This window comes from Oryctolagus cuniculus, chromosome 18 (genome assembly GCF_964237555.1).
Source record: "Oryctolagus cuniculus chromosome 18, mOryCun1.1, whole genome shotgun sequence".
In the NCBI taxonomy this organism is placed as follows: domain Eukaryota; kingdom Metazoa; phylum Chordata; class Mammalia; order Lagomorpha; family Leporidae; genus Oryctolagus; species Oryctolagus cuniculus.
This window is the reverse complement of record NC_091449.1, coordinates 50,930,292-50,957,320: the sequence shown is the minus strand read 5'-3', so window position 1 is coordinate 50,957,320 and position 27,029 is coordinate 50,930,292. Positions and strand designations below refer to the sequence as shown.

Here is a 27,029-nt window from a genome sequence, read left to right as displayed (position 1 = left end):
GAGAACCCAACAACTCCCTACAACCTTGCATATAAGTATAATTTTGAGTATCCAGTGGTTTTCAGCATGGTACTTTGGATAATGATTGCCTTGGCCTTGGCTGTGATCATCATCTCTTAAAATATTTGGAACATGGATCCTGGATATGATAGCATCATTTATAGGATGACAAACCAGAAGGTTGGAATGGATTGAACTTTCTTTATGTGAAACTTTAAAAAGTTTAGAAATTTGCCAGCGCCATGGCTCAATAGGCTAATCCTCCGCCTTGCGGCACCGGCACACCGGATTCTAGTCCTGGTCGGAGCGCTGATTCTGTCCCGGTTGCCCCTCTTCCAGGCCAGCTCTCTGCTATGGCCCGGGAGTGCAGTGGAGGATGGCCCAAGTGCTTGGGCCCTGCACTCACATGGGAGACCAGGATAAGCACCTGGCTCCTGCCTTCGGATCAGCGCGGTGCGCCGGCTGCAGCGCGGCGGCCATTGGAGGGTGAACCAACGGCAAAGGAAGACCTTTCTCTCTGTCTCTCTCTCTCACTGTCCACTCTGCCTGTCAAAAAAAAAAAAAAAGTTTAGAAATTGATTATTTTATTAAAGTATATCTTTTAGTGTGGTTTAAAGTAGATAGTATATTTTATATAAAACAAATTTTGTTCTCTATTTTGTGTATACCTGTGGTTTAATAAATGATAGTATTGAATTATCTGATATAATTCTGTAATATGCTCAAATATTACGAAATATTTAATATAATTACATTCCATTTAATAAAGTTGAAAATATCCACTGAACGAAATATAAAACACAGAGAATAGCCCATGTTATTCATGTTTGAAAAATACACTGAATTTATTAGAGAAACTTATCAGTGTATAACTTCCTCACACAGGATAGGAGGAAATCATGTTTGGGCTATGGCACCACTTGTAAATGTCTTAATTTGATGTAAATATCTGAAACAAGAGAAAAGAGTTTTAACTTAGTGTGGCCCTAAAGTATCGATATGCTGGAACTGTCTCTGATGGACAGGATAACTTGGTTTTTAACTTCTGCAAATTTGGTGGTCCATTTGGTCTAGTAGATATATCAAAACTACTATACTGATTTGTGAAGAGACTAGCTTTGTGGAGTGTAGTTGCTTGTAATTATACACAGATGTTGAGAGACATCTTGAGATATGAATATAAAATGTTTTTACTTCAGTAACTTTTCATCTGTGAAGTTACTATGGTTTGTGGGACAGTTTCATTCCACAGAGTAGTAAGTGGAAGTGGATGATTTCTTTTTTAAAGATGTATTTATTTTATTTGAAAGGCAAATTATAGAGAGGCAGAGAGAAAGAGGTCTTCCATCCACTGGTTCACTCCCCAAATGGCCGCAATGGCCAGAGCTGTCATGATCCGAAGCCAGGAGCTTCTTCTGGTTCTCCCACATGGGTGCAGAGGCCCAAGGACTTGAGCCATCTTCTGCTTTCCCAGGCCATAGCAGAGAGCTGTATCAGAAGTGGAGCAGCCGGGTATCGAACCAGCACCCATATGGGATGCCGGTACTGCAAGGGCAGCTTTACCCACTATGCCACAGTGCCAGCCCTGCGGATGATTTCTGCTTTTCGTATGGGATTGGACCACTGCCTATTAAGAGTGACAAAGTTAAGAATGATTCCAAAAACAAATAAATATTATAGGAATGCTACCAAAATATCTTGCATTGTGAATTCTCCAGAACATGTTATCTGTTTAATACTACATAAAGCCCAGTGTTGGTCCTGAGAGAACTTACAGTCTAGTAGTTTGACAGATATTATTTAAACAGCAACAGTCAAAGTTTTAAAATGCTCCAATGAATGTCTGTTTTCAGGTAGACATATCACATATATACCATTTATATTATAGCAGGCCTCCTTCATTGCACATTAAGAAAAACAAAAAAGAGGCAATGTGGCAAAGACTGTCCTGAGATTATTTTACATCTCACATTTAGCAACTAGAAGATTGTTAAGTCACAGCTAGTTGTGGGTATAGCCCAACTAGTAATCAGTTGTCCACATACAAGTAGGAGATGGAAGACTCTGGACATTTCCAGTTACTGGGGAACTGCTTAACCTGCTCAGTAGTGACCATGGGCCATGTGACACAGAATAGAGAAAACTCAGCAGCAGCGCTGTGCTCCTTGGCACCCTCAGGATGTTTTACCCCGAGGCAAGCCTAGATATTAAGATGCTGGTTAGGATGCCCATGTACCAGATCAGAGTACTCGGCTTTGGCCTCCACTAGCCCTGGCTGTTGTGGTCATTTTGGGAGTGAACAGTGGATGGGAGCACCCTCACTCTTTCTGTCTCTTAAATAAATACTTTAGAAGCTAGTGCTGTGGTGTAGCAGGTGAGGCCACTGCCTACAGTGCTGGCATCCCACATGGGCGCTGGTTCGAGTCCTGGCTGCTCCTCTTCCAATCCAGCTGGGATCCCAGTGGCCTGAGAAAGCAGTAAAAGATGGCCCAAGTCCTTGCGCCCCTGCACCCACATGGGAGACCTGGAAGAAGCTCCTGGCTCCTGGCTTTGGATAGGTGCAGCACCGGCCATTGCAGCCATCTGGGGAGTGAACCAGCAGATGGAAGACCTCTCTCTGTCTCTGTCTCTCTGCCTCAGCCTCTCTGTAACTCTGCCTTTCAAATAAAATAAATAAATCTTTAAAAATAAGTAACTATTTTACCCCAAATCCAGGAGGAAGGCAGATAGGCAATCCAGAGTCTTTGGCTGGGACCCGCATTGTGATGTAGAGGTTAAGGAGCCTCTTGAGATGCTGGCATCCCATATTAGTGTGTCAGTGTCCCAGCTGCCTGCTTCCAATCCAGCAGCCTACTAATGCGCCTGCGAAAGCCCAAGTGCTTGGGTTCCTTGCTGCCCACGTGGGAGACCTGCATGGAGTTCTTGGCTCCTGACTTTGGCCTGATCCAGCTGCATCTTTTGCTGCCATTTGGGGAGTAAAGCAGTGGATGGACGATTTCTCTCTCTCCCTTTCTTTATCTCTGTGTGTCACTTTGCCTTTGGAATAGATAAATAATTGACGTTTAAAAACAAGGTGTTGGTCGGCACTGAGGCTCAACAGGCTAATCTTCCGCCTTGCGGCGCCGGCACACCAGGTTCTAGTCCCGGTCGGGGCGCCGGATTCTGTCCCGGTTGCCCCTCTTCCAGGCCAGCTCTCTGCTGTGGCCCGGGTGTGCAGTGGAAGATGGCCCAAGTGCTTGGGCTCTGCACCCCATGGGAGACCAGGAGAAGCACCTGGCTCCTGCCTTCGGATCAGCGCAGTGCGCCGGCTGCAGTGTGCCGGCTGCGGCGGCCATTGGAGGGTGAACCAACGGCAAAAGGAAGACCTTTCTCTCTGTCTGTCTCTTTCACTGTCCATTCTGCCTGTCAAAAATAAATAAATAAAAAATTAAAAAAAAAACAAGGTATCATGCTACTACAAAAATGACATTTTTTCCAGGAACAGAGCACTTGTCAGAAGGTGGGAAGCACAAAGAAAACTCTGTCAAGTAGGTTTGCCCATTGAAAAATGTTTATCGTAGTAAAAACAACTCACTATCTTCTTGGGACTACAGGTAAAACCAAAATCTGTAACACACCTCTTTCAAGGGTTGGCCATGCACCAAGAAACACGTGTGATTTACCCTTTGATTTAAAGGCCAAGTAGAGTCTTTGTTCACAGCCTGCCACAGTGAAGGATTTCTGAAAGCTCACTATGTTCCTGTGTCAAAGCAGTCCTTGGTGTTCAGCCATGGGTGTGGTGAGAAATGGAAACTGTAAACTCCAGGGACCTGGCCTGTTTGGATCCTGTGTGCCCCAGCTCGTGGCATAATGCCTAGTTCACTGTGGCATTTAAAAATACCGGGGAATGAAGGAGCAAAGGACTCTGGTGGGTGGATATTGTGCCATTAAAAGGTTTGGAGGAACACGGCAGGAGGTTTGTTTTTGAGAGGAAAGAGGAAATCGGGTTGGGAGAAGCTGGTAGGTCTACCAGATAGGAATTTCCAGGAAACACAAGTGTAGAGCAGGAGCTGGAGCAGTTTGCTGGGACTGAAGAGCAGGAGTTGGCAACTGTTTGCATGGAGGACAAAGTGAAGTTGACAGATTAAATTGCTTAGGGACAGCTGGTACTGCGGCTCAATAGGCTAATCCTCTGCCTGCGGTGCCAGCACACCGGTTTCTAGTCCCAGTTGGGGCACCGGATTCTGTCCCAGTTGCCACTCTTCCAGGCCAGCTCTCTGCTATGGCCCGGGAGTGCAGTGGAGGATGGTCCAAGTCCTTGGGCCCTGCACCCGCATGGGAAACCAGGAGAAATACCTGGCTCCTGGCTTCGGATCAGCACAGCGCGGCGGCCATTGGAGGGTGAACCAAAGGCAAAAGGAAGACCTGTCTGTCTCTCTCTCTCTCTCTCTCTCTCCACTCTGCCTGTCAAAAAAACAAAAACAAAAACAAAAACAACAAAAAAAAAAACTAATAGTGATCCAGACACTTCTCTGGGTGTTAAACATACCTCTTTTTATGACCTGATTTAGCTGGCCCTTTTGTCCATTGGACAGTTACGCAGTTACGCTTCATAGAACAGGTCATTAGGCATGTCATTAGTGTTCCTCCTAGGACACTGTGCTGAGTGGGTGGGGTGGGGGTGCTGGCGGCTCTGCTGATTTCCTGAGTGCCTTGCAATTTACTGCCATGTCAGCCTGTGAGGATGGATGTCATTTGCCCTATTTATGTTTTTGGAATGTCAGAAATCTATAACCATGACATGGAGTTAGTGTATATACTATTAATAAATGAATCATAGAAAAACTTGAACTATAGAGCCTTTGAACCTTTTATTTTTTTAAAGTTATTTATTCTGTTTATTTGAAAGAGAAACAGAGATCTCTCATCTGCGGGTTCACTCCCCCAAATGTCCACCAGAGCCAAGGATGGGCCATGCTAAAGCCAGGAGCCAGGAACCCAATCTCAGTCTCTTTTTGGGTGGCAGGTATCCAACCATTTGAGCCATCAGCTGCTGCCTCCCAGGATGTACATTAGCAGGAAACTGGAATCCAGAGTAGAGCAGGACTCAAATGCAGGCACTCTGATACTGGATGCAGGTGTCCTGTGCAGCAGCTTAACCACTGTTCCAAACGCTTGCTCCAAGCCTGGGGGTCTTTGAAATCCAGGCACCAAAAAGTATATTTATAGCTCTACTCTGTGAAACTCAGTACTTGTTTCTTTACTTTAGCATTTTTTTTTTAAGATTTATTTATTTTATTTGAAAGGCAGAGTGACAGAAGGAAAGACAGAGGTCGATCCTCATGCCCCGAATGGCCACAACGTCCTGGGCTGGGCCACTCCAAAGCCAGGAGCTTCATCCAGGTCTCCCTCATGGGTGGCAGGGCCATCTTCCACTGCTTCCCAGGTGTGTTAATAGGGAGCTGGATTGGAAGCAGAGCAGCCAGGACTCAAACCAATGCTCATAGGGGATGCCGGCATCACAGGCAGTGGCTTAACCCACTCGGCCACAACCCTAGCTCCTACTTTTCATTGGGAACATACGTATAGGTGAAGAAATGTTTTCACATCTGTTGTAAGTTATGTTTCCATATCAGACTCAGTAGTGGTTGGTGGGGAGTTTGAACTGTAGGTAGTCCCTCAGTCTGGAACTTACAGTTCAGAGTTCCTGAAGCTGTGAGCCTGACCTGGTTCCTGCTCAGGCTGAAGGGGAGGTGTGGATTAACTTTGGTTTTTTGGTCCAGTTCTGATATTCAGATGTTGTCAGTCTATTGGCCACACTGGCTCAATTCTGGATGTCAGGGAGCCAAAAGAAAGGTTAGGACATACTTCCTAATTAATGCTTGGTATATGACTATTGCTTGTGGTCACATGGAAGGCATTCCTATTTATTTCCCTAATAGGCCCCTGGTTTTTACAAAATGAAAATTAAACTTAGGATTGGCCTTCATATTTTGTAATTTTATCTCCTTTACCATGTTCAAGAATTACACTGTCTGCATTGTGGCATAGTGGATTAAGCTGCTGACTGCAATGTTGGTATCCTATATGAGCGGCCAATTCAAGTGCTGACTGCTCTACTTCCAAGCCAGCTCCCTGCTAATGCACCTGGGAAAGCAGTGGAAGATGATGGCCCAAATTTTTGGGCCTCTGTCACTCATCTGGGAGACCTGGAAGAAGCTCCTGGTTCCTGGCTTCAGCCCAGCCCAACCCCAGCTTTTGGCAGCCATTTGAGGAGTGACCAGCAGATGGAAGATCCCTCTTTTTCTCTGTCTCTCCCTCTCTCTTTGTAACTCTGCCTTTCAAATAAATATGTCTTAAAACAAGAAAAGTCCTTGGGCCCCTGCACCCACATGGGAGGATTAGCCTAGTGAGCTGCGGCGCTGGCCCCAAGTGGTATCTTAACTGCTGTACCAAACACCTGCTCCAAGTTACTGTCTTTCAGTCAGCACAGCATCCACACAAACTTTAAGCTGACTTGATTCACTCATTCTCACACTCATTCATTCCTATGCTGGTTCCTCAGCATTTATGCCACATTAGGCACTATGCTGTGTCCTGGTGACACAACAGCATGTGAGACCGGCAAAGCCCTGGCATGCTGACAGCCATACTATTTAGTGAGCCCAGTGAGGTGTGATGAGCACTGTGAAAGTCAAAGCCTAAACTCTGTGGGAACTGTGAGCAGAATGACTTAACCCAGCCAAGGCTTAGCCTCTCTGAGGAATGGTGTTTTAGGGGCGGATGGTTCACCACAGTGGTTAAATTGCTATTTGGGATACCCACATCCCATATTGGAGTACCTAGTTTGAGAGAGTAATCTTGGCTATTCTGCTTCCAATCCAGCTTTCTGCTGATGCATACCCTGAGAGGCAGCAGATGATGACTTGAGTACTTGGATCCCTGCCACCCACATGGGAGACTCAGTTTGAGTTTCTGGTTCCTAGATTTGACTTGGCCCAGACCTGCTGGTTGCAAACATTTGAGTTGTGGACCAGCAGATGGAAGATCTCTCTGTCTTTCACATGCAATGAAAATAAAAAAAAATTTTTTTAAATAATGCTTAAGTAGAGACATGACAAGTCTTTTGAGGATTTAGCCAGGGAAGTCAGAAAAGATTGTTACAAGTAAAGCAAACAGCATAGACAGAAATCTCAGAGCAGGGCCAAAGGCATCAGGCATGATAGCTAGCATCCTGTTGAGTGCAGACATAAGCAGAAAGTAGGGAAGTGGGAAGGTTTTTTCTTACCCACACTAGGGAGGTGGTTTATTTACAAGGAATTTGGGCCTTATCATAGGGTCATTCTAAGGCTGAGGAAGGAAATGGTCAGGACCAGTAGAACTATTAGATATCTCCAGGGAACCAGAGCAGTGGATGGATTGAAGAGTGGGAGTGCCCAGAGAAGCAGGCAGTTAGCCTAGTGGCCAAGACACTGCATTTCACATTGGAGTGCTTGGTGAATTCCTGTCCCTGACCCCTGACTCCAGCTTTGTGCTAACACAGATCCTGGGAGAGAGCAAGAGGTTGCTCAGATAATTGTGTTCCTGCTACCCAAGTAGGAAACTTGGGTTGTCCTGGCTGTTGGCTCTGTCCCAGCTCAGCCCCAGCTGTTGAGGGCACTGGGAAATGAAGCATCCAGTGGGAGTTATCTGTCAAGCTCTCTGCCTCTGAAGTTAATTAATTTTTTGAAAAATTTTTGAAGGAGGACATTAGAGGAGCCAGTGTTGTGGTTCAGTGGGTTAAGCCACTACCTGTGATGCTGGCATCCCATATAAGTACCACTTCCAGTCCTAGGTGGTGCATTTCTGATCCAGCTCCCTGCTGATGTGCCTGGGCAAACAGCAGAAGATGGCTCAAGTACCTGGGCCCCTGCCACCCATATAGAAGACTCAAATGGAGTTCCAGGCTCCTGACTTCAGCCTGACCTAGCCTCTACTGTTGCAGCCATTTGGAGGGTGAACCAGCAGGTAGAAGATCTCTTTCTGCCTTTCCCCCTTTCTTTGTAACTCTGCCTTTCAGGTAAATAAATAAGTCTTTAAAAAAAAAAGAAATTAGGGACATTAGAATGATGTCCAGTTAATTGGGTATAGTGATGAATTGGCCATGGGGTGGGTTCCTTATGAACTGGCTAGGTTTGAATCACTGTCATTTGTGCCAGTTTCGCTTGCCTTGCTTTCCACTTGAACATACCCCCTAACTGCTGTGTCATTGTGGTCCTGCAAGACTTGATATGCAGTATGCTTCTCTGGGAAGAGGGAGGAAACTTGACTACAAAGGGACAGAGGTGGCAGGAACCCAATTATTTGAGCCTCCCTGGGTTCTGCACCAGCAGGAAGCTGGAGTCAGGATCCAGAGTTGGGCATTAAACCCAGGCACTCCAGTGTGGGATGTGGGCATCCCAACCAGCATCTTGATCACTTTGCTAATTGCCCGTGCCAGATTTTTTTTTTTTTTTTAAGTTTTGTTTATTTGAAAGGAGGAGAGATAAGGAGAGGAGAAATAAAGAGAAAGATCTTCCAACTGCTGGTTAACTCTCCAAATGGCCACAGTGAAAGCCAGGAGCCCAAGTATCTGGGCCATCCTTCACTGCCTCCCCAGACACATTAGCAGGGAACTAGATTGGAAATGAGTAGTTGGGATTTGAACTAGTGCTCCAATATGGGATGCTGGCGTCACAGAGTGTTAACCTACTGTGCCACAATGTCAGCCCCATTATTTTATTTTTTAGACATTTATTTATTTATTTGAAAGGCAGAGTGACAGAGAGGAAGAGACAGATCTTCCATCTGCTGGTTCACTCCCCAAATGGCTGCAACAGACAGGTCTGGACCAGGTTGGAGCCAGGAGCCAGGAATTCCATCATAATCTCCCACGTGGGTGGCAGAAGCCCAAGTACCTGGCCCATCTTTCACTGCCTTCCCAGGCACATTAACAGGATGCTGGATTGAAGTAGAGTAGCTGGGACTGGAACTGGCTCTCCACTGTGGGATGCTGGCTTTGCAAGCAGCAGCTTAACCCTCTGCACTACAACATCAGTTCCCTTCCCCAATTTAGCAACATTTATTTTTGACAAATATAAGGTAGCTTAATCTTGATTGTTTAATTTTTTTAATTTAGTTTTATTTATTTGAAAACAAGAAAGAGAGGTCTTCCATCCACTAGTTCACTCCCCAATGATCACAACAGCCGGAGCTCAGCTGATCCGAAGTCAGTAGCCAGGAGTTTCTTCTGGGTCTCCCACATGGTTGCAGGTGCACAGGGGCTTGGGCCATTCCACTGCTTTCCCAGGCACATCAGCAGGGAGCTGAATCAGAAGTGTAGCAGCTGGGACTTGAACCAGCGCCCGCAGGAGATATGCCACAAAGGGACTTTTAACTCATTGTGCCGCAGCACTGGCCCCAGTTGTTTCATTTTTATGAATTTTTAAAATTTATTTGTTTTGAAAGACAAAGAGATAGAGAAGCAGAGTGAACGTCCATTGGCTGGTTCACTCCCCAAATGCTGGCAGTAGCTGGTGGATTGGGGGACAGGTACTGAAGCTAGGAGCCAGGAACTCAATCCAGATATCCAGCTTGGGTGACAAGAACCCAATTACTTGAGCCATTAATGCTGCCTCCCGGGGACTGCATTATCAGGAAGCTAGAATCCAGCCAGTGCTGGGAATACACCCAGGTACGCCAATGTGGAACATAGGTGTCCTAACTAGTGATGTAACCACTAGGCCAAACACCACTCCAGGCTTGGTTATTTGTATTTTGATTTTCAGTCATGATGCTGGAACACAGAATTTCCTAAGAGAGTTGTATGATGTTAAGTTTAAAGTTTGGAATGTTTACTTTTTAACTAGCTTTAATGTGAATGAAGTTTTTTATTTCTTTTTAAGATTTATTTATTTTAAAGAGTTAAGAGGTGGGGAGAGAGGAAAGTCTTCCATATGATGGTTCACTCCCCAAATAGCCATAATGGTTGTAGCTAGGCCAATCCGAAGCCAGGAGCCAGTAACTTCTTCTGGGTCTTCCATGCAGGTGCAAGCGCCCAAGGACTTGAGCCATCTTCTACTGCTTTCCCAGGCCATAGCAGAGAGCTGGATCTGAAGTGGAGCAGCCAGGACTTGAACCAGTGCCCATGTGGGATGCCAGCACTGTGGGTGGTGGTTTTACCTGCTATGCCATAGTGCCAACTCCATCTTTACTTTATTTTAAAAATATATATATTTAATTGTCTGAAAGGCACTGTGACAGAGTGGAGGGAGAGATCTTCCATCCACTGGTTCACTCCCCAGATTGCTGTAACAGCCAGGTCTGGGCCAAGCTTCATCCTGGTCTCCTACATTGGTGGCAGGGGCCCAGATACATGGGTCATCATCTGCTGCTTTCCCAGGCATAATAGGAAGCTGGATAAGAAGCAGAGCAGCTGGGGCTTAAATCAGTGCTCTGATGTGGTATGTACATATTTCATGTGGCAGCTTATCCTGCTGGGCCACAGCCCTGACTCCCGGTTTGCTTTCTTCTCTACATCTTTTAGACCCATTTTGTACTGAAGAAATGCTATTGGGTGAAAACTTGAACGCTGCTCTAGGGAGAGAGTTCTGCTCATCACAAACTGGCTTTTAATGACAGTGGGCTGCTGTGCTTTTCTCTACTCAGCTTCCAATGTCAGAATTTTTATTGTAATTCAACCCTGAAGTGTGGGTAGGGCCTTTCTCACAAGGAACTTAATTAAAGTGCATTACAGATATATCATTTAACACATCTATAAATAAGACTAATTTATATCCTGCTGAATGCTTTCAGAGCACCCTGTTCTTTTCCTTTATAGCATTTATCTTGGGTTATAATTACACATGTATGTGATTATTCGATTGTCTTATCTCTCTTGCTAGACTGTACTCTCCATGCAAGTGGAAACTGTGTCTGTTTTGCTCACCAAAGTGTCCTATCTTTTGTCTAGGCCTGTTCCACAGTAGATATTTTTTTACTAAGTACTTATTAATGACTCAATTTGTATAAATTATAGGTGTCATTTTATATATAAGCATCTGAAGCACAGATTATAATTAGCTCAACTAATGTCACAATATTTTAAAATTAGTTTGAGATGGGGCGGGCATTTGGCCTAGTGGTTAAGATGTCTACATCTCACTTTGGAGAACCTGGGATCATAGCTGGTTTTTTCTCTTCTTTTTTCTTAAGATTTATTTACTATTTATTTGAAATGCAGAGCAGCAGAGAAAGAGATAGTGATCTTCTGTCCCCTGGTCCACTCCCCAATTGTCTGCAACAGCCCATGCTGGGTCGGAATGAAGCCAAGAACCTGGAACTCCATCCTGATCTTCCACACGGGTGGCAGGGGCGCAAGTACTTGGACCATTCTCCCCTGCCTTTCCAGGCTCATTAGCAAGGATGGTAACATTGCAGGTGGTGGTTTAACTTATTGCAACACAACACTAGCCCCTTGCTTCAACTGCTGACTCCAGCTTCCTGCTAATATGGATCCTGGGAGGCAGCAGGGATGACTTGAGTAATGGAGTTTCTCCCACCCACATGGGAGACCTGGACTGAGTTCCCAACTCTCTGCTTTGGCCTGGGCCCAGCCTTGACCATTGTGTGCATTTGAAGAGTAAACCAGTAGATGGGAACTCTTTCCCTCTCTCTGTCTCTCTCTCTCTGATTCTTTGCCTCTCAAAATAAAAAGTTAAATAAAAATGAAGGAAATATGTAACAACTATTAAAAATAATAAAGGGAGGCCGGTGCCGCAGCTCACTAGGCTAATCATCCGCCTTGCGGCGCTGGCACATCAGGTTCTAGTCCCGGTCGGGGCGCCGGATTCTGTCCCGGCTGCCCCTCTTCCAGGCCAGCTCTCTGCTTTGGCCAGGGAGTGCAGTGGAGGATGGCCCAAGTGCTTGGGCCCTGCACCCCATGGGAGACCAGGATAAGTACCTGGCACAAAATAAGAAAAAAAAAAAGGGGGAAGAAGAGCAGGAGGACTCTAACCAGCACCCATATGGGATGCCAGCGCCGCAGGCTGGGGCTTTAACCTGCTGTACCAAAGCACCGGCCCCTTTATTATTATTATTATTATTTTTTTTTTTTTTTTGACAGGCAGAGTGGATAGTGAGAGAAAGAGACAGAGAGAAAAGTTCTTCCTTTTCCGTTGGTTCACCCCCCAATGGCCGCTGCGGCCAGTGCACCGTGCTGATCCGAAGCCCGGAGCCAGGTGCTTCTCCTGGTCTCCCATGCAGGTGCAGGGCCTAAGGACTTGGGCCATCCTCCACTGCCCTCCCGGGTCACAGCAGAGAGCTGGACTGGAAGAGGAGCAACCAGGACAGAATCTGGTGCCCCAACCAGGACTAGAACCTGGTGTGCCGGCGCCGCAGGCAGAGGATTAGCCTATGGAGCCGCGGCGCCGGCCACTCTTCTTCCAATCCAGCTCTCTGCTACGGTCTGGAAAGGCACTAGAGGAAGGCCCAAGCCCTTGGGCCCCTGTACCTGATTAGGAGGCCCAGGGGAGGCTCCAGGCTCCTGGCTTCAGATCAGCTCAGCTCTGGCTGTTGTGGTCATTTGGGGAATGAACCAGTGGAATGGAAGACCTCTCTCTCTGGCTCTCTGTAACTGTGTCTTTCAAATAAATAAAATAAATTTAAAAAAAAATAAAATTTGATGAAGGCCCTGTATAATTGGGGCCCTAACCTCACCTTTGGCCACACAGTGCTTTATTTTAGCATCTCTTATTAGCATAGAATTACTGAAAAAAAATTCACCCACAGAGAAATGTAATTCCCAAACAAGTGTCGGTCTCTCTTGAAAGATTTCTTTATTTTTATTTGAAAGGCAGAGTGACAGAGAGGGAGAGATCTTCCATATGCTGGTTCATGCCCCCAAATGCCCTCACCAACCAGAACTATGCCAGGCTGAAACCAGAAACCTGGTTCCCCATGTGGGTGGCAGGGTCCTGAGCACTTTGACCAGGCACATTAGTAGAAAGCTGAATCAAAAGCAGAGTAACCTAACTCAAACTGGCACTCTACTATGGGATGTGGGCATCCCAATGCATTTTAAACCATTGCACTACAATGTCCCATCCCCAAACAAGTCTGTTGAAGCTGGCCTTTGGATGTGTTCAGGAGAGCAGAGGTGTGTGATGCCGTAGAGGCAGGAGGGCTGCCTGAGGATGCAGTGCTCCTGCTGGGGCACCTGGGGTAAGGGGCTAGGTCTGTGGTCTCATGGTGAATGGCCTTTGGGGTATAATAGAGGCTGGGCACTGAGTGGGGGCTTCCCACTCTTGCGTCTAAGCCTCACTGCCCCCCACCCCCATATAGCTAAAACCACAGATGGATTCTCACCATTTCTCTGCTTAGAGCCGTCATGAAATTCGCTTGCCTAAAGTGATAAAAGATTGCCTCATGAACCCTCCCTTCCTTAGTATGAGTTGTTCATGTGCAATCAGGACTTTTTTTTTTTTTAAGATTTATTTATTTATTTGAGAGGCAGAGGCACCGAAAGAGAGAGAAAGATATCTTCCATCTGCTGGCTCACTCCCCAGATGGTCACAATGGCTGGAGCTGCGCCAATCTGAAGCCAAGATCCAGGAACTTCTTCCGAGTCTCCCACACAAATGCAGGGGTCCAAGGACTTGGGCCATCTTCTTCTGCTTTCCTGGGCTATCCCAGAGAGCTGGATCTGAAGAGGAGCAGCCAGGACTTGAAATGGCGCCTGCATGGGATGCCAGCACTGCAGGTGGTGGCTTCACCCACTATACCACAGTGCTGGCCACAGGACTTCTTAATACCTATAGCCCAGCACCTCACCCGAAGTGACACTGGCCAGGGAAACGTGCCATCATCAGATACCCTCAGGGAGTGGCTAGGCTGCCTGCCTAGATCACCACACCCTCTCTTGAAGTTCCTTCCTGGGAAAGCTCACTTGGCGTCAGTCATTGTTTCTGTCATGATGATATTCCCAAGAGTAAGCTTAAAGAATTTTTGTTTTGTTTCAAAGCAAAAACTTCTAAAATGAGACTTTTATAACATTCTTTTAAAAAAGATTTATTATTTTTTTAAAAGATTTGTTTTGTTTGAAAGGCAGAGTTACGGGCTGGCAGAGATCTATCTGCTGATTCACTCCCCAAATGGCTACAGTGACCAGGACTTGACCAAGCCAAAGCCAGGAGGCAGGAACTCCATCTGAGTCTCCCACATGGGTGGCAAGGTCTCAAGCACTTGGGCCATCTTCCACTGCCTTCCCAGGCACATTAGTCGGGAGCTGGCTTGTAAGCAAAGCAGCCAGGACTCAAACTGGTGCTCAGACATGGGATACCAGCATTTCAGGTGATGTCTTTGCCAGTATACCCTAATGCTGGCCTTTGAAACAAGAAACTTCTAATTCACACATATCCATTTAGTTTGATTATAGATCTGAATTTGCAGAGTACGAATAGATTTTACTATGCTCTTAGACACAACTTACTGTGATTAAAAGTTGAAGTATAATTACATATAATTAATTATTTTATTGCACTCTATCATTAACTTATTCAAGTAAGTGTACAGATCTGATGTATTCCATATGGGTTTTGGGTATACATGCATATCACATCTTTCATTCAACATCTTTTTGTTTTTAAAAATTTATTTATTTGAAAAGCAGAGTTACACAGAGAGATCTTCCAGCCACTGGTTCACTCCCTAGATGGCCACAGCAGCCAGGTGGGTCACATGCCATGTGGGGACCCAAGGCCTTGGGCTGTCTTCTGCTGTTTTCCCAAGCTTATTAGTAGGAAGCTGGATCAGAAATGGAACAGCTGGGACTCGAATCAGTTTCTATATGGGATGCCAGTGTTGCAGGCAGTGGCTTAACCCATTATACCACAGTGCCAGCCCCAACAACATAATGTTTTTAAGGTTCATACACACTGTTGCAGGTATTATTAGACAAAACTTCCATCAGCTGGTTCACTCACCAAATGCCTGCAATAGCCCAGGCTGGGTTGGTCTATGAGGGTGGCAGGTATGCAATCACTTGAACTATCACCACTGCCTCTAGCAGGAAACTGGAATTGGGCCCAGAGCTGGTCTTGAACTCATGCACTCCAGTATGGGATGCAGGGACCCCAACTGGTAATCCAACCACTATGCCAGATGCCTACCCCAATAGTTAATTTTTAAAAGATTTATTTATTTGAAAGGCAGAGTTAGAGAGAGGTCTTCCACACACTGGTTCACTCCCCAAGTGGCCACAATGCCCAGAAGTGGGCCATTCAGGAGCTTCCTCTGGGTCTCCCATGCAGGTGTGGGGCCTAATGACTTGGGCCATCTACTGCTGCTTTTCCGGACCATAGCAAAGAGCTGGATCAGAAGTGGAGCAGCTGGGACTTGAACTGGCACTCACATGGAATGCCGGCTCTGCAAGTGGTGGCTTTACTGCTACACCACAGCACCAGCCCCCATTTTCATTGTTTTACTGTGTGCTGTTGTATGACAGTACCATAATTTGTTTATTCATTATATTGAGGAACACTTGGGCTTGTTTCTTGAGACCTGGATGAAGCTCCGGGCTCCTGGCCTTGGCCCAGCTATTGGGGCCATCTAGGGAGTGATTAGCAGGTAGAAGATCTCTGTGTGTGTGTGTCTGTAACTCTGCCTTTCAAATAAATAAATCTTTAAAAGGGGAGGGGCAGCAATTGGTACAGAAGGTTAAGCCTCTGCCTGCAGTGCCCAGATCCCATACAGGCACCATTTCAAGTTCTGGCTGCTCCGCTTCCAATCCAGCTGCCTGCTAATGTGCCTGGGAAAGCAGCAGAAGATGGCCCAGGTGTTTGGGCCTCTGAGCCTGGAAGAAGCTTCTCACTGCTGGATTCAGGTAGGCCCAACCCCTGGCTGTCGTAGCCATTTGGGGAGTGAACCAAGAAAAAGTGTGGCACTGAAAAATAGCATATTTTGTAAGGTAAAAGTGTAATTTTCAGGCAGACTATCAGGTAACATGTTTAAATAGCTTGGCTGGAGCCACCCAGTCTCCATCCATCTTTAATTTTCTGAAGAGCTGACTGCTTCTGATACTCAGACCCAAAACAAGTAATGACACTTGAAGAACTTTGCAGACCTTTAAAGATACTCTTGAAGAGATATTGAGAGGTAGGGAGGGTGAATGAAGGGTAACATGACAGGGAACCTAACTGCTCAATTACCATATTATAGTTCTCTCTCATCTTAGCCTTTAGCGGGCAAGAGTAGGTACCTTCTGGTGGAACACCCCATTCTCAGTGAGTTGTGTTCTCCATAAACCACTTTCAGTAAACTTTTAAGGTTTTGTAGAGCAAAGGGAGATCCCAGATGATAAACACTATACAATGTTTTAAAATTTAGCTATTTATCTTATTTATTTGAAAGGCAGAGAACAAGCGTAATATCTCATATCTGCTGTTTGACTCCCCAGATGCCTGCAGCAGCCAAGGCTGGGCCAGGCAGAGAAGCCAGCAGCTGGAAGCTCAGCCTGTTTCTCCCATGTGGGTGGGATTCCAGTACTTGAGCCGTCCTGCTGTCGCTCAGGGTGTGCGTCAGCAGTCTGAGTTAGCTCCCCTGGAAGTGGAAGCTCTGGGTTGGTTTCACATAACTAGCAGTCGGCCTGGTGTGAGCTGGGGAGGTGTCTTTCATGATCTAGAAGGGTGGCTTTGACTTATTCACGCGGTGATGATTCCAGAGATTACAAGAGTAGCAAGGGAGCAAACCTTAACTTACAAGTTCTTTTCATGCTCCCTGTGTATTTTTGCTGATGTCCCATTGGCCAGAGTAAGTGATATGGCTAACCCAGAATCAGTGTGGGAAATGACTGACTAGCCAATGATTCGAAAACAAAAAGTTGTTATTGTCATTTTGCACACAGAACCTAGGAAATTTAGAGGAAACATTAGAAATATCACAGGTAAATCTATAGTGTGAAAGTTTTATGTGGACAGATTTCAAGTCCATCCATCTCCAGAACAGGGATGGCTCAGCAGTAAAGGGAGGGTCTTGGCACTGAAGGTGTCGGAGAGGCTTTGTGCCCTTTTGTCTTCAGTCCTATTACATCATTTCCTCCTGGGAGCCTTTCCTGCTTATATACCACTGCTGGTTCCTGTAGTTAATAGTGCTCTTCTCTGTGCTGCACATGAGTTTCTGTTGCACCACCTGACCTTCCTGAGTGCAGATTTGCATAGTGCCTATCTTTGCTGTGGGATGGAGTTTCTTGATGACAGCTGATTCATCACCTTAGTACTGATGTCTATAAGAAACTGTGTTCCATAAATAAAATCTTTAAAAAAGAAAAACTGTTCCGTCCTCAGGTCGTCTTCTTGTGGTAACACTAGCCAAAGAACCGCATTCTAGGGGCCGGCGCCGTGGCGCACTAGGTTAATCCTCCGCCTGCGGCACTGGCATCCCATATGGGCACTGGTTCTAGTCCCAGTTGCTCCTCTTCCAGTCCAGCTCTCTGCTGTGGCCTGGGAAGACAGTGGAGGATGGCCCAAGTGCTTGGGCCCCTGCACCCACATGAGAGACCAGGAGGAGGCTCCTGGCTCCTGGCTGCAGATCAGCGCAGCTCCAACCATTGCGGTCATTTGTGGAGTGAACCAACGGAAGGAAGACCTTTCTCTCTGTCTCTCTCACTGTCTGTAACTCTACCTGTCAAACACACACACACACACACACACACACACACATTCTATACTCCCCCCCCCAACACACACACACAAAGGTATAGCAGGACCTGCTTCCAGCACACGTGCTGTCTCTTCTGATCTCTCGCTCTTACTTTCTCACCCACTCCACCTGTCCTGTCGGCTTGCCCCAACAAACCTTTTCCCTAAAACAAAAACAAAAAACCACATTCTAGGCCCGGAGAGTGCTCCCATCCACTGATTTACTTTCCATATGCTGGCAATGGCCAGGACTGCATCAGGCCCAAAGCTGGGATCTGGAAATTTATTCTAGGTCTCCCATGAAGGTGGCAGGAACCCTGTTATTTGAACCAACACAGCTTCCTTCCAGAATCTGCTTTGGCAGGAATCAGGAGCCAGAATTGGGAATCAAACCCAGGTACCCTCATGTGGAATGCAGGCATCTTAACCGCTAGGTTAAATGCCCACCCTGAAATGCAGGTTTTAGCCCTGATAGTTACAACCCCCAGCATTTTAAAGGCTGTTGATAGTGTCAAAGGACAAAATCACAACACTTTAAATATCTTAATTGACTTTATTTGGGGGAACATTTCATAGAATAGGAAAGTCTTCCAGTAAACCAAGCAGAGGAGGTTGGCTTTACAGACAAAAAAGGCTGAAGAAAGCAGAAACAAAGGAGCAAAAAGTGAATTGGTGATTTCAAAGTTGCTTTCCTTATAAATTGGGGACAAGGACACAGAACAATAGGAAAATAGCTGATTGGTTACTAATCACATTATCTTTTATGCCAACTGAAACTGGCCAGTTTGGGAAATTTGGCAGTGGTTTTTTGGAAAGTCAGATTAACAGCTTTATGTCAGAACTTTAGTGTGAGTGACTTCGTTTTTATTTTTAGCCTGGTCTTTTAGAGTTTAGTCCAAAACAATGGCTTCTGATTCTTTTTATTTAACGGGGAAAATGGTTCATAGGCAACTTTTGCCCATGACCTAACCCCTGTTGTGAGCTACCTAATGAATGTGTGACCTTTAAAGTTAAGCATTAGTTCCACAATTCCTAGAATCTGTGACTTGCCACAGTGAGTCTACACTATGAATGTCTACGTTCCTGACCATACTCTGTCTCTTGGAGCTCCTGGGCCTTAGAACCATCAGGGACCAACAAACCTTTTCTGTGAAGGACCATGTGGTAACTATTTACCATATGGCCTTTATTGAGGCTACTTGGTTGTTGCCATACAAGCATCACCATAAAGGAATAGGTGAACAAATGGTGTGGCTGTGTTCCAGAAGACTATTTACAATGACAGGTAACAGATTGGGTTTGGCCCACCCCTTCAGCCATCTTGTCCTGTGGCTTTGCAGTAGCTTTGGCTCCAGGACTAGACAAAGAGAAGGTTGGATGATACTCAGCCAGACTGGGAAAGACAATCCACAGTCCCTGTTTCCACAACAGAGTCCCAACAGTTGGGCCTGTTTAGCTCCGTATTTCTTTTAAGGACACTACAATTTTTCATTCTCTTAGGCATAGAGCTTCATTGCTGTTGTGTGTCCCCCACCCCAACTCCCCATAGGACCATATTTACTGAAGTTTAATTTACCTGCCAGTAATGTGTACCCTTTTTAGTACATAATGCTATGGGTTTTGATAAATGTATGCAGCAATGTAATCATCTCTATCATCAAGACAGAACGGTTCCATCATTCCCCTCAAAACTCCCTTGTGTCTCTGTAGTTCACCCATGCAACCAATCCCAACATTGCCAACTGCTGATCTGTTCTTTGTCCCTGTAGTTTTACCTTTTGCATTATGTCATTTTGTTACCAAAGATGGCTGAACCAAGGTTTTTGTCTTCTTGTAAGAAAAGAATCTCAGACATGAAATGGAGATCAGCAGTAAGCAAGCTAGCAAAGTTTAATGAAGAGAAAATATCTAGCAGGCCAGTGGGCATCTCAGCAAAAAACCTAGAGCCCCGTCTGCATTCAGACTGGAGTTTTTATGGGTATGAGCCCACTGCTTCTCCCGGCTCCCTCTTCTGGGATATTTTTGGATGGAATACTTTATGAAATTCCTCTTGGAGCTTTATTGTAGCACAGTGTTACTGGGTCAAATAGCCTCCCTGATGCAAGTCTAGGAAGATTCCTCTGAGGTTTCCCCAGGAGAGGGGCTGGGACCCACCAACAAGGTATTTGGATACAGGAAGACTTGATACTGTGCTGTTTCTAAGGCATGCTTCTATCATTCTTCCCTCATTCAACCACAGGAACTTTCCATTTTTGTTCTTTAGCTCCTGTCACACACATAGGCTGATGCGTACCTTCCTACCTAACAATTGAAGTGACATCGTGCAATATGGAGCCTTTTGAGCCTGGTGTCTTTTTTTTTTTTTTTTTTTTTTTTGACAGGCAGAGTGGACAGTGAGAGAAAGAGACAGAGAGAAAGGTCTTCCTTTGCCGTTGGTTCACCCTCCAATGGCCGCCGCGGCCGGCGCGCTGCAGCTGGCGCACCGCGCTGATCCAATGGCAGGAGCCAGGTACTTATTCTGGTCTCCCATGGGGTGCAGGGCCCAAGCACTTGGGCCATCCTCCACTGCACTCCCGGGCCACAGCAGAGAGCTGGCCTGGAAGAGGGGCAACTGGGACAGACTCCGGCGCCTCGACTGGGACTAGAACCCGGTGTGCCGGCGCCGCAAGGTGGAGGATTAGCCTAGTGAGCCACGGCGCCAGCCGTCTTTTTACTTTTTTTAAAAAAGATTCATGACAGAGAGAAACGGAGAAAGAGGTCATTCGTCCAGTGGTTCACTAGATGGCTGTGATAGTGGATCTGGCCCAGGCTTAAACCAGAGGCAGGAACTCCATCCTCTCCATCCTGGTCTCCACATGAGTGGCAGGGTCCCTGTACATGGGCCGTCATCAGTTGCTTTCCAAAGGCACATTATCAGGGAGCTGGATCAGAAGTGGAGCAGTGGGAGCTCTAACCAGCACTCTGATATGGGATGCCTGCATGGCTTAACTGGCTGAAGCACAAAGGCACCCCATTCCTGATGTCTTTCAGTTAGCATAGTGCCTTTGAAATTCTTTGCTGTGTTGTGTGCATCAGTAGTTTGTTCCTTTTTGTGAGTTGTATTCCATTGTATTGATATATTGCTATTTGTTTATACATTCACTTGTTTAAGGACATTTGTGGTGGTTATAGGTTTTGGCAGTTATAAATAAAACTGTTGAAGATGTTCACATACAGGTTTTTGTGTGAATGTAACTTTTCATTTCTCTTGATAAGTACTTAGAAGTAAGATTGCTAAATTGTATGATAGGTATATATTTATATTCAGCTTTGTAGAATAGGAAGCTATTGTTCCAAAGTGGCTGTATCATTTTGCATTTTCACCAATAATGAACACTTATTTCCTGTCCTTGCTAGTATTTAATATCAGGTTTTCTGAATTTTAGACATTCTAATGTATATAATTGTGTTGAATATATTTTAATTTGCATTTTTAAGTAATGCAGCCTAAGGAATTACATAGTGACCATTGATATGGTGAATTATACTAATTGATTATAGGATGTTGAACCAGCCTTGCATTCCTGGAAGTAAACTCCCTTGATCGTGATGTATTGTCCTTTTAACACTTTGCTAGATTTGATTTGCTAGTGTTTTGTTGAGGAATTTTGTGCCTGTGTTCCTGGAGAGGTGCTGATCTATGTAGTTCGTTGTTGTTTTTAAAGATTTATTTATTTATTTATCTATTTGAAAGGCAGAAATACAGAGAAATACAGAGAGAGAAGGGGAAAGAGAGAGGTTTTCCATCTGCTAGTTTACTCCCTAAATGGTTGCAATGGCTGGAGCTGGACCAAGCCGAATCCAGGAGCCAGGAGCTTCTTCTGGGTCTGCCACGTGGGTGCAGGGGCCCAAGCACTTGGGCCATCCTCCACTACTTTCCCAGACACGAGGACTGGATGGGAAGTGGAGCAGCAGGAACTCAAATGAGCACGCATATGGGATGCTGGCTTAACGTTCTACGCCACGATGCCGATCCCTCGTTGTTTTTGGCTTTCCCTCTCCCCTCATAATCCCAAATCCTATTGAAACCTATCTGCTTCATTTCATTACTCCCATTAGACCCCTCTTACTCTCTTACTTGATACCCTAACTGGTTCCCCATGTCTAGTGTCTCCCAAATTTTATTCCACTGACATCTTTCTGCCAAATTAAAAAAAAGTTGATGCTTCTTATTGCCTAATATATGCATCAGGGTCTGGGCAGGAAACAACAAGTAGACTCAAAAGGTTAACTGAAAAGCCTTTAATGAAGGGGTTGGGGCAGGTGTTGTGGTACACTGGGTTAAGCTTGCCATGTGAGCATCGATTGGAGTCCCAACAGCTTTGCTTCCAATCCAGCTTCCTCCTGATGCGCCTGGGAACGTAGCAGAAGGTGGCCCAAGTGCTTGGGCCCCTGCTGTCTTTGTAGGAGACTGTGGTGGAATTTCTGCCTCCTAGCTTTGGCCTGGCCCAGCTCCAGCCGTTGTGGCCATTTGGGGAGTGAACCAAAGAATGGAATATAACTTACTTTCTGTCACTCTGCCTTTCAAATAAATAAATAATTTTTAAATGAAGGAATTATTTGCATTGGAATGAGCAATAAAGGTAGCCTACAAATGAAGGTGGATCACCTAGAGCCTGGCAAGGACTGGCAACAGCAGGTAGTGTAACCAACACCCCACCCCCACCCCCAGCACAGTGTGGGAAATGGCAGGTCTTATTAGAACACAGCAAAAGCTACAGCTGTGGGAGAGGGGTCCTTGATAAGAGCCATGACCTTGGTAAAGAAACACGGCTCCTGCCAGAACCACATCCTGGCAGAGAAAGAGGACAGAGAATAAATAACTTTGTTCCTGCTCTCTGATCTCCTCCTGGTACTTTCCATTGGCTGGACCCAGATGAAAGCCAGAGGACCTGGAGCCAAAGCCCCAGGCCTGTTTACTCCCTAGACACAGAGTAGGGCCTAGGAGCAGGCCGGGAAAATGGTGCAGATGTGAGTACTGAGCTACTGAGCACACCCACCTGTCAGAGTTCAGATCCCCTTAGATTAGTTCAGATCCCCTTAGATTAGCGCTTAGTGCCATCAGCTCTGGTTCCTACTTTCCTTTATGACTTATCACCCCCCAAATTAGGACTCCTCATCTTTTTTATGTCCCACAGCCACCTGTTAGGCCCTCATTAAAGATATGACATCTGAACAGGTTAGTGTTGGTTTAATGGTGGGTGTGAGGCAAGCAGTTGACAAGCCAGACTGCAGAAGGAACTTTCTTGGCTCACATTCACCACTGAGGGTGAAAGAAGAGCAGCTCCCACAAGCACATGTTTAAAACGGCTGTTTGTACAGAGGCTCGGGAAGTAGAGTACCCTGCTCCAGGATTGCACTGCTTGTGGTGGGCCTCTTGCATACTGCCCACTGTAGAACCCTGGAAGAATCTCCAAGCCTCTCTGAGCTCTCATTTTCTCATCTTTAAAGCAGAGTTGCATGGACTTAGAGACAGACTAAACATTGCCTGGCCTTGTACTTGCTTGATGTTAGCTCAAAACAATAGCCCCAAACTCCTACAGAGCTTTGGAAGGGAGATTTGCAAGTCAGTCATAGATAATAGGTATCTTTAGATAAAAGATGACCTATTCCATTTTAGGTACCTAACATTAGTTTTTCTGCCTACTTCTGATGTTCATTATTTGGTGTTTTTATGTTAAGTAACCTTCCTTAAATCTTTTCTTTAAAGTATAGTATGGAGAAGCACACACCCAGGGCCGATGTTGTGGCATAGCAGATAAAACTGCTGCCTTCAATGTCAGCACCATTTTGTGTCCCAGATGCCCCACTTCTGAACTGACTCCCTGCTCATGGCCTGGGAAAAGGAGCGAAAGATGGTCCAAGAGTTTGGAGCCCTGCCAACCACATAGGAGAACCTGATGAAGCTCCTGGCTCCTGGCTTCAGCCTGCCCATTGTGGTCACCTGGGGAGTGAACCAGTGGATGGAAGATCTCTATCTCTCCATCTTTCCTTCTCTCTGTAACTCTGACTTTCAAAATAAATAAGCAAATATTTTTAAAAAGAAAAGAAAAGGAAAAATGAAACACACACCTCAAAAACGGTTGACCTGGGGACCAGTGCTGTGGCATAGCAGGTTAAGCCACCACCTGCAATGCCAATATCCCATATAGGCGATGGTTCAAGTCCTGGCTGCTTCACTTCCAATTCAGCTCCCTGCTAATGTGCCTGTGAAAACAGCAGAGGATGACCCATGTCCTTGGGCCCCTGGATCCACATAGGAGACCCAGATGAAGCTCATGACGATTGGCTTCAGCCTGGCTCAGCCCTGGCTTTTGTGGCCATTTAGGGAGTGAACCAGCAGTTGGAAGATCTCCCTCCCTCCCTCCCTCCCTCTCTCCCTCTCTCCCTCTCTCCCTCCCTCTCTCCCTCTCTCCCTCTTCCCCCCCAACTCTGCTTTCCAAATAAGTAAAATAAATCTTTTTTTTTTTTTTTTTAAAGGTGACCCAGCAGTGACTTGCTCTGTGAGCCAGGCCCTGTTATATGTGCTGTACAGATACCAATTCATTTACTCCTCAAACCCTTTATGAAGTAGATAGAACTATCCCCATTTTACCTAGGAGGAAATAGATGGAGGCCCAGAACAACTAAGAGACTTGCCTGACGTCACCCAGCTTGTAAGTAGCAGAGCTGGGATTTGAACCCAGGCAAAGTAGCTAAAGATTCCACGTGCCTCTAACCATTATGCTACCTTCCTGGTAGCCTGTGGCCTTGTCAAATCATGAATAGCCAGTCCTACCAAGCACTTTCCACCTTGTGCGGTGATTGGAATGCCCTTGACCTTGGCAGGCTGCATCTGGGGAGTTCTTTGGAAGGATATGCAGAGTGTATGCAAAGATGTTAGGAACAAAGAGAATAGGAAGGCTTCAGGGGTAAGAAAAGGTAGCCACTGAAATAAACAAGGAAAACCAGTCCCACCTGCTTGAGCAGGATACCTGGTTGCCAAGCCTGCCTAGCTTCATGCCATCTGGCTTTCTCAGGGGCCAGCTGATGCACCCTTTCAGTCAGTGGCAGAACAAAAAGGATGTTATTAACAATTCCTCTAATGATTCTGTTTTATGCCATTGATGCTTAAATATATACACGCAGATATAAGCATAGTGTGAAGGAATGCAGTGTGAATGAGGAATTGATGTGTCCTGGACGTGAATTTGGAGAAGGCCATGGACATCCTTGTTCACTCCCCTGGCCCGCATGGCTATTGGCAATGAGTGACACACAAAACTTCACAGAATCTCACTTCCCTAAAGGCTACAGATTTGACACTGGCTCCAAGAATAGCCAAGACCCATAAGTAGCCAAATAATAATAGCAGAAAGTCCCCAAAATGGCTGAAGGGAGTCCAAGACATGAAAATTATAGAAGATACTCTGTGATTAATGTGTTTTCTAATTAGAAGGGAATCCTGTAAAGGCAAAAGAATTAATAGCAAGAAAAAAAAGAACCTTTAATGTGTTTTCAAAGGCTGACTTTGGTGTTCTGTGGAGTAGAACACAGGCCCTGTGAGTAGGGGCATCCAGAAAGCACTGTGCTGCCAGGGGAGGGCCCAGGGGACACCAAGAGGCCTGTGTTACAGTTGCAAGCAGTGCACGAGGAGCTCATCACAGGCTGGGTGGGGACATCAAGAAAGATTTCCAGAGGAAAGAGGGAAGGTGCGGGGCAGGTAGAATTCCCAGGACTGACCGACCCAAAGAAAGTGAGGCTATTCTCTCCAGGAGGACCTATGCCGGCCTTTTAAGAAAGCTTGATATTCAGAATAATTTTAATAATTAAAATAATATAGTTTTTTTATTTCTTAGGAAGGTGGCTGTATGACTCTCACCAATAAAAAATTTAAAATTATAGTTTACTTTTGTTTCTAGAACTTCTAGCCCAGAATTTACTGCCATGAGGAAAATGTTCTTTAGGGATTGTCCCTTGGTTTTGTAGAGTTGGAAATCCTCCCATTGCAGAGAAAAATTAACATTCATATACTTTGTGAGCATGCAGTTAACCAAAACCATGTTTACCTGAGCTGAACGAAGATGATATATTTTTAAAATGTTTTATTGAGATAAAGTGCACATAGCATAAAATTCACCATTTTAACCACTTATTTATTTAAAGTACTTAAAAGCACTTAGTGATTTTTAGGATATCCATAATGTTGTGCATCATAGGGGATAATTGTTAAATGCTGACTGTCTACCAGATACTTTGCTAGTCACTTGCAGCTGGACCTCATTTCAAAGGACTCTGAGAGCTAAACAACAGCAGGCCATTTTACCCATGAAAAAAGGTTGCATTCAGCCAAGAAGCAGTGATGTCAGGATTTGAACCCAGAAACTTCTGAGGCTTTAACTAGAGCATCTGCTCTTTACCATATCACCCCACTGCTTCTGTTCATATTTGGACTTGTGGGTTTTCTGGAGCTGTAGAACAATAAAGCAGAGATACTCAGGGGTAGTGCATATCCTCGTGGGAGGGTGAAGTTCAGAGAGAGAGAGAGCTGGACTTGTGCTATAGGCATGGAAGACACTGGTTTATGGGAGGAGGGGATAGGATATGAGGGGTTCATATGAAGGAAGGAGTGAGGACACCTACGACAGAACCTCGGCATTGAAGGAGCCAGGACAAGAGCAGAGGGGTCTGCGAGTGGCACTCAGAAGTGGCCAGAGAGAGGAAAGGATACAGTGTCTAACTTTTTTTAAAAATGTGTTTATTTACTTACTTATTTGAAAGGTAGAGAGGCAGAGAGCGAGCGAGTGAGCTCTTCCATCTACTTGATCATTCTATGAATGCCTACAACAACTAGAGCTGGACCAACCTGAAGCCAGGAGCCAGGTACTCAATCAGGTCTTCCACATGGTGGCAGGGACCCAACAACTTGAACCATCATCTGTTCCTCCCAGGGTATGCATTTGAGCAGGAAGCTGGAATTGGGAGTGGAGCTAAGATTTGAACTCAGGTGCTCTGATATGGGATGTGGGTGTCCCAGGCAGTGTCTACAATGCTTAAAACTGCAGGAAAGGAGAATTTAGCATAGTGTTAAGGTGCCAACATTCAACTTGGAGTACCTGGCTCTGACTCCTGACTCCAGCTTCCTGCTTATGCAGGCCTTGAAAGACAGCTCAAGTAGTTGGATTTCTGCCTCCCATGTGGGAGATCTGGATTGAGTTCTGGACTCCAGACTTTGGCCACTCCCATCACTCACAATCGTGGGTATTTGTGGTAGTGAATCAGTGGATTGGGAGCACACTCTCTGGCTCTCTAATGAATAAA

The 27,029-nt window shown here is 45.6% G+C and overlaps 1 protein-coding gene and 1 pseudogene across 3 annotated transcripts in view; both read left to right on the top strand.

Annotated features, from left to right (window-relative positions):
* Nucleotides 1-27,029, top strand: part of GFOD2 (Gfo/Idh/MocA-like oxidoreductase domain containing 2) — a 53,089-nt gene that overhangs the window by 10,761 nt on the left and 15,299 nt on the right. The window lies entirely within an intron of this gene.
* The window catches only part of LOC127491332 (renin receptor pseudogene), a 36,966-nt pseudogene extending 9,937 nt beyond the window's left edge, over nt 1-27,029 (top strand).